General features: G+C 46.1%; 1 long non-coding RNA gene across 1 annotated transcript; it reads right to left on the bottom strand.

Annotated features, from left to right (window-relative positions):
- Window positions 1-554: 554 nt before the first annotated feature.
- LOC139917539 (uncharacterized) lies at window positions 555-2,312 on the bottom strand. The gene is made up of 3 exons (XR_011784922.2): window positions 2,203-2,312; window positions 1,761-1,839; window positions 555-681 (listed from the first exon to the last, which is right to left on the bottom strand). It is a non-coding gene; the product is annotated as an uncharacterized LOC139917539 (long non-coding RNA).
- Between the last annotated feature and the right edge of the window lie 4,682 nt (window positions 2,313-6,994).

Raw genomic sequence — 6,994 nt, 5'->3', positions numbered from 1 at the left:
TCTAAATAAAACTCCAATCTGCAAATAGTAACACGTGATGTTGTCATCCCAACTGGACTCACAAGTGTCCTGAAAATGACAAATATTTTTTCAGAGTGTGGTTAGCTATTGTTAGCGTTGGTTAGCAGTAGTGAGAGTTGCCTAGTTGTCTCCTCTGTTGTCTGTGATGGGAGTCGGCGTTGGAATCTCCTCAGTGACACAAGCAATGACGGCAGTGGGCGTGGCCGGCGTTGCGGCTGGTGGCGTGGCGGCCGGCGGCGTGGCGGCCGTGGGTGGCGTGGGCGTCATGTTCTTCATAGTCGGCCCGTCTGTGCTCATAACGACTGGCTCTGTGGTGAAAGTCCCCTTGTCTCCCCTAGAGATGGTCGTCATGGCAGCGGGGGGCGTGGTCAGCGTGGTCTGATCGGTGACGACGACGACCTCCTCGGAAGATTCCTCGGAAGATTCCTCCGAAGATTCACTTTCCGAAGATTCCCGGGAGTTCAGACGTGATTGTGACGACGACGACGACGACGACGACGACGACGACGACGACGACGACGATGACGACGCAAATTCTAGGGAGTCGGAAGAGTCCGCGGACTCCCAGGACTCTGACGACCACCACCTGTTCACCTGCAGCAACTCTGATAACACGTCTCTGTCGGGGATGTCAGCGTCATGATGCCTGGACCAACCGATCTGTGGAGGGGATGTCAAGAGAAAGAGATGTTACAGTCAAATACACTCAAATAAAACCCAGTAAATGTCCCGGGATATCCGTGAGAGCACTGGGCTTGTAACTTTAACTAGAACTCCCCCTTCATGTATTTCTACTGCATCTATCCTGCATCACTACTGTACACAGTGGTAGTCATTGTGTCCTTCATGCATTCATCATGTGTCTGCAGACAGTTGTTTCTTGAATGTTATACAGTAGAACTAAATTAGTACAATTTTAAATACCAATCAAATTGAATGAATAGAGTTTGTTTGCCTGATTTTCCAAACAATTCCTCTTGTGGACGGAGCAAGAGTGCAGCACTAGTGCAGCAAGCTTACAGAAAAATCGTAAGCTTTAACATGCAGTTGTAAAGTCCAAAAGAGGGGATGGCGTCTTTATTTATAATACAGGAAATAGAGAAGGACTGAACCAAAATGAATCAAGTCAATATCCATATTGTAAATACTGTAAATCAATGCTTCATCTCTGGGGCTGATTGCACTCGTCATTAGTTTTCCCCGTACAACAGTAAGAAAACAGAAGTGCAGCTCAGCCACTCAGAGAGAGAGAGAGAGAGAGAGAGAGAGAAAGAGAGAGAGAGAGAGAGAAAGAGAGAGAGAGAGAGAGACAGAGAGAGAGAGAGAGAGACAGGTCCAGAGAGAGAGAGAGAGAGAGAGGGAGAGAAAGAGAGAGAGAGAGAGAGATTCACAGAGAGAGAGAGGGACAGACAGATTCAGAGAAACATATTTAGAAAGAGAGACAGGTCCAGAGAGAGAGAGAGAGAGAGAGAGAAAGAGAGAGAGGGAGAGAAAGAGAGAGAGAGAGAGAGAGAGAGAAAGAGAGAGAAAGAGAGAGGGAGAGAGAAAGAGAGAGAGAGAGAGAGATTCACAGAGAGATTCACAGAGAGAGAGGGACAGACAGATTCAGAGAAACATATTTAGAGAGAGAGACAGGTCCAGAGAGAGAGAGAGAAAAAGAGAGAGAGAGAGAGAGAGAGTAAGAGCGCTGAGAGAGGAGGATGAGAGAAGATTGATGACTAGCTTTGCGGTTAGCTTACAGGCTTAGTGGAGGCTGTTGTAAGAAGGACGATGACGAGGGCAGAAGTCAGAAGCTCCATCTCTGATTGGTTCCTGTCTCTGAAGGAGGGAAGCCGCAAACAAAAACACAGTCACTTGCAAACAGCTCGAACGAAAATGAAAATGAGACACTGTCAGTGCCGTGTAGCATGAAGGGCTCATTTAGACTGTATAGAGAAGTATAGAGAAGTATAGAGAAAATGTAAGAATTCATCTCTACAATATGTATAAAATGTGTGAAATGCTCATTGTACAAAACATTAAATGAAAAATTCAAATAAAAACATACATGTTCTAATAAATATCCACATATTCATTGAGAACTTGAGCTCAAAAGCCCATAAATAAGCGCTTAAGTAGATGAATAAATCAGTTAAAAATACTCTAATAGTATGTTCTGTTGAAAAGGGAAAACCAACATACCTGTTTTCTGAGGCAGCAGATCTTTTCTCTACAGTCTCTAACTGCTTTCACTTCTCAAATCCTTTATTAAATCAATCAGACTTTGTGTACAGTAGCTGTGATCTCTGTCAGTCCAGAGGTGGATGTCGGCTGACCTCCATGCGGGACGGGCAGCTGATATATGAGCGGCTGGGGCAGGGAGGCTGGGCTTGGCAGGGCTCGGATGGGCCGGGGACCGGGGCAGAATTGGGCAAGAATGGGTTGGCCAGGGGCGAAGAGGAGGGGCAGGGAGGAGGGGAGGAAGTTTACTGCCTACACATCAACCAAGATGCTTGGGCAATAGTCTAAACAGCATTTTCTAATGGTTGACTTACATATTTTTTGGGTTAAATGTATAGATGCTCTATTTTACTCTATTTATTTTCATTGATAGGTAACACTGGTAGTTTTCAGTTTGTACCCTTTTCAAGATTGGGACAGACTGACATACATACATACATACTGTACATATACAGTATATATACATACATACATACATACTGTACATATACAGTATATATACATACATACGTACATACCGTATTTCCTCTAATATTGGCCCGGGCCTTTATTTACCTCAGCTGCAGAGGGTACCAGGCCTTTATTGGAAGCAGGCTTATATTAGAGACAGGCCTTTATGTCTAATTCCCTCTGTTTGATAAGTATATTTGCTCATATTTTAGTACGACGCCTCCTTGTTTTCTGATCTGCTTCTGTTGGGGTTCGTTAGGTAACCGTTTTTTTGTTACTGCAATGCATTACGATAATTACGGTAATCGACGACGGCACGCTCCAGAGACTTCCGCCGGCCTGTGGCACTTGTACGTTACTACAAACTACAGTTACATGTATAACAGGCACCAGGAGTTTACCGGTATCCACCGTTGTTTGCATGTAAGCTGAAGCTAACTGAAGCTAAAGTAGAATCTATACAGTTATATCATATCGCCGTTTATTTCGATGCATATGCGCGAGCTCAGTCCACCTGACAGCCCTCTGTTCTGTCGGCGGAGAGAGACACAGACAAGTATGGAGGTTTCGGCGCGCTGAGGGTTTACTGCCGACGCTTCCCGGAGTTTCCCGGGCGCCGATTTGTTCCCGGTGATCTGGCCGAGATTTCGGCGGGGTCCCGACACCGATGCGTCACCGGGTGTCCCCGATGGGTACGGGCCGGGGGCGCGGTGGAGAGGACAGCGGCGGAGAGAGGAGACGGACACGGTCCAGCCATATACTAGGTTTTGACCTAGTCTTGTTTCCTTTGTTTTTTCCCCCGGCCTGTATTTGAGGCCGGCCTTTATTTGTTCGTGTCGACCACGGCCCCGGCCATTATCGGAGACCCGGCTTTTAATTGACTACCGGCCACTATTAGAGGAAATACGGTACGTACATACATGTTTTTGTGTCATTTCTTTTGTGTCAGCTCTGTCAGGCACAATAACAACAATTCTATTTTTATTTATTTTGTCCAACACAGATTTATAGCCTGAAGACCTTCCTTTCTGCCCAGCAGTTACACATACATGAAATTAAATGTTGAATGTTGACTTTTCTTCGTTTGTTACACCGCCCCGAATATATTAGTTTGAAAGATGTCAGATTTTCAACATTAAACTGCATGTGGTGAAGTTTAGAGATAAATTCTTTAACAGATGAACACTATTAGCTGAACACAGGTGATGGAGAACTGATGGAGGTGATGGAAATGTAACGGAGGTGATGGAAATTTTATGGAGGTAACAGAGAACTGACGGAGGTGATGGAGAACTGATGGAGGTGATGGAGAACTGACAGAGGTGATGGAGAACTGACGGAGTTGATGGAGAACCGATGGAGGTGATGGAGAACTGACAGAGGTGACAGAAATCTGACACAAGTGACAGAACTTTTGGAGGTGATGGAAATCTAACGGAGGTGACGGAAATTTTATGGAGGTAACAGAGAACTGATGGAGGTGGCAGAAATCTGACGGAGGTGATGGAGACAGAGAGAAAGACAGCTAACAGGCAGACAGACAGGCTGACAGAGAGATAGACAGGCAGGCTGACAGACTGATGGAGAGACAGACAGATAGGAAGACAGACAGACTGATGGAGAGACAGACAGATAGGAAGACAGACAGACTGATGGGGAGACAGGCAGGCTGATGGAGAGACAGACAGACAGACTGATGGAGAGACAGACAGATAGGAAGACAGACAGACTGATGGAGAGACAGACAGATAGGAAGACAGACAGACTGATGGAGAGACAGGCAGGCTGATGGAGAGACAGACAGACAGACTGATGGAGAGACAGACAGGCTGATGGAGAGACAGACAGACAGGCTGACAGAGAGACAGACAGACAGGAAGACAGACAGACTGATGGAGAGACAGACAGACAGGAAGACAGACAGACTGATGGAGAGACAGACAGACAGGAAGACAGACAGACTGATGGAGAGACAGACAGACAGACAGAGAGACAGGCAGGTTGGGATCGGTAATGATGCGTCTGGGAGTGGGAGAATTCTGTGGAATGTTACAGTAGGATCAGAGCTAGACCACACTTTGATCAAGCCTGTGTGGGTGTGTGTGTGTGTGTGCGTGTGTGTGTGTGTGCATGTGTGTGTGCGTGTGTGTGACACCACCGTGTTATTTCAACATGCCAAAACTTTTCCTCTCCTCTGTTCCTCTCTCCTCTCCTCGGAAGAACCGCACAACCACTCTGGGATGAATCATAAACAAGATGAATCATAAAGAGACGCATGTTAGACGTGTGAACACGCAGATAAACACATGGGAGCGTGCGAGCGAAAACACACACATGTGCTGGGCATGGCTTGGTTTTCCATCGCAATTTTGAACATGCGGGACCTTCTCCAGAACGCACATGTGTAACTATAGCAACAGCAGAGCCACAGCAACCAGTGTCAACATCAACAAAAGACACGGCCGACCCACTGGAGTCTTTTTCCGTATTTTGCCTGGGATTATATCTTACACACCAGCCACACAAGCTACAGCAGCAACAGTTAGCGAACATAATATTGATTATTTTTTGAAAAAAAACTGAGCAATTTTACATTGATTAGCTGTTTAAAAGAACGTCTAGGATAAGATTTGGCTACATAGGGTTTAAACGTGAAACTTTAGTAGACATCTACATCTTAGACTGTGTCTTTTGGGTTAAATGAAAAATAAAGCATTACCTTGTACATATGGACTTCTCTGGTGCATATTTTTTTATATTTACAGTTTATGCATTGGTCTAAAACTGGGATATGTGTAGCCAAACAAGTCCAGATCCTGTCCAGGCCCACGGCGCATGTGTTGAATTCCACTAGCTGCGGCCACACTGATCCGTCGTTAATTAATTAATTATTATTGAGGAATAGATTTCTGTCCATTGGGCTGTTTTGGAACGTCAACATGGTGGAGAGGTAGAAACACAGCAGCCTAGCTTCGCTCATAACGGAGCTACTTCATAGAAACAGGAAGAAACGGACTCTACAGTATAAATTAAATAAGAAACTGACCTGGAAAAGCTACAGTCATCCCAATGTTATACCAGGCTTTCTCCATTTTATCTTTGTTTTGGTTATACCGTTGTGTCTGTGATCGCCACAAACTAATGTAGGAACGCCTCTGATTTGGTAACAGATGGTGACAAATCCGTCCGTCCAGAAAAAGCTCAACTGGGTTGAACTTTCCATCGAAAAGGATGGAAATCTGACGGAGACGGACGCATCGTCAGTCCTGTCCAGACAACAGACAGCTCTTATTGAAAATGAATTGAAATGAACGGAGACGGACAAACACAACGGATCAGTGTAACGTAACTTAAATACCACAGGTAATAACGTTGCCTGCCGTTAAAGTTTGTAGGGCAGCAGAAGATGTGGATGTCTGTAAATTGACAGCGGAGAGTGTGGCTCTGTGTGAGATCCAATATGGCGTTATCAGTATGGGACTCTTTGTGGCGTTTAGCCCGTAGGCGAGAGGCCATCTCTTAGTCAGAGACGCCCTCTAGAGGCCATCTCACGAAGCGACATCTCACTAAGCGTTACCCGATTGACTGCCTGACTGACTGACTGACTGACTGACTGACTGACTGACTGCCTGACTGACTGACTGACTGACTGACTGCCTGACTGACTGACTGACTGACTGACTGACTGCCTGACTGACTGACTGACTGACTGCCTGACTGACTGACTGCCTGACTGCCTGACTGACTGACTGCCTGACTGACTGACTGACTGACTGCCTGACTGACTGACTGACTGACTGCCTGACTGACTGACTGCCTGACTGCCTGACTGACTGACTGACTGCCTGACTGCCTGACTGCCTGACTGACTGACTAACTGACTGCCTGACTGCCTGACTGCCTGACTGACTGACTGACTGACTGACTGACTGACTGACTGACTGACCTGAATTTGCCTTGTGACGCCCTCAGCTGCACCGTGGGAAAAAGATCCTGGGCTGTATGGGAGCTAAAGCTTTGAAATCACGTCTACAGCTCAGTGGGTTCAGTTGCACACTGTAGTATTCAATTCAAATGGTTCTGCACTTTCTTGTGTGATAAGCACCTGTATTTCTTCTGTTTCCCACTGCTAAGGTGTTTTGTTTTCTTTTGTTACCTCCGCCAAGGAGGTTATGTTTTCGGTGCCGTTTGTTTGTCCGTTTGCAGGATTACGGAAAAACTACTGGCCCGATTTTCATGAAACTTGGTGGAAGGGTGTAGCATGGGCCAAGGAAGAACCCATAAAATTTTGGAGCGGATCCGG

Source organism: Centroberyx gerrardi, chromosome 2 (genome assembly GCF_048128805.1).
Source record: "Centroberyx gerrardi isolate f3 chromosome 2, fCenGer3.hap1.cur.20231027, whole genome shotgun sequence".
Lineage (NCBI taxonomy): Eukaryota > Metazoa > Chordata > Actinopteri > Beryciformes > Berycidae > Centroberyx > Centroberyx gerrardi.
The sequence above is the reverse complement of the archived record's forward strand: the minus strand, read 5'-3'. Positions and strand labels throughout refer to the sequence as shown.